The sequence below is a fragment of the Myotis brandtii genome, unplaced genomic scaffold, assembly GCF_000412655.1.
Source record: "Myotis brandtii unplaced genomic scaffold, ASM41265v1 scaffold687, whole genome shotgun sequence".
Lineage (NCBI taxonomy): Eukaryota > Metazoa > Chordata > Mammalia > Chiroptera > Vespertilionidae > Myotis > Myotis brandtii.
The window spans coordinates 2,024,831-2,025,794 of NW_005370687.1; positions in this window are offsets into that span (position 1 = coordinate 2,024,831).

Consider the following 964-nt stretch of genomic DNA (forward strand, 5'->3'; position numbering starts at 1 on the left):
ATGGGCAAATAATGTGAGCCCATGGCACACATGCATGTTTGCACAGAAGGACTTGAACGATCCGGGCCTGCCCTCTGTCCCCCGCAGCCCCATCCCGCACCCCCTCCAGCCCCGCCCCTGACCTTTCCTTCCTTGTCACTTAGAGGAGCCTTGAAAGGGATCGTCGAAGTCCAAGGGAACGCCCTCTCTCTTGCTGGCATTCTCTCTGCCATGGTCGATGGCAGGGCTGCCAAGGAAGCTGGGACAGCTGGGCCCGCACAGGAGGGACCGAGGGCCGCTGCCCCTGGGCGGCGTTCACTGGCCATGCTCCCCAGAGGAAAGGGCGCGGATGTGGAGCAGGCTGGCTGCGGCCCTAGAGAAGCCGGGGTAGCTCCCAAATGGGGTTCCTTTCCTTCCCACCAGCGGAGCAGGTCAGTCCCACGGGGCCTGGAGACGGGCCAGGGAGTCCCCGCGCTGCGCGGGGCACATCAATTCCACCGCTAGGGCAGCCACCAGCCCCCTTATGGCCAGATGCCCTTAGGCAGCGTCTCCCACGTGAACTCGCGTTAGGATCACCCAGGGCCGTGGACGGCACTGCCCCCCCCCCCCCCCCCCCCCCCCCCCCCCCCCCCCGTCCCTGTTCCGGCCTGAGGACTCGCCTTCCCAACCAGTTCTCAGCCGAGTGCCCCCAGAGCCTCTGCTTTCAGGGGGCAGTGCCCGGAGGGCGCGGATCCTGGCAGGTCCCAGCTCCTTCCTCCCGGGGCGGCACCCTGTACCTGGGGAGCCTGTTGGTTGGTGATCTTCCACCGCTGCTCGGTGTCTCTGTCTCTTATTAATTTAATCTTCAGTCTTGGGCCAGCACGTCACGGAAATACCCCAGAAACCCCAGTTTGGTGTCTGCCCCCGTCTCCAGTGCCCTGGTCACCCAGACCGCACACTCCAGTCGGGGGCTCAGAGGACAGGGCCCGGGCACCGCAGAGCCTGG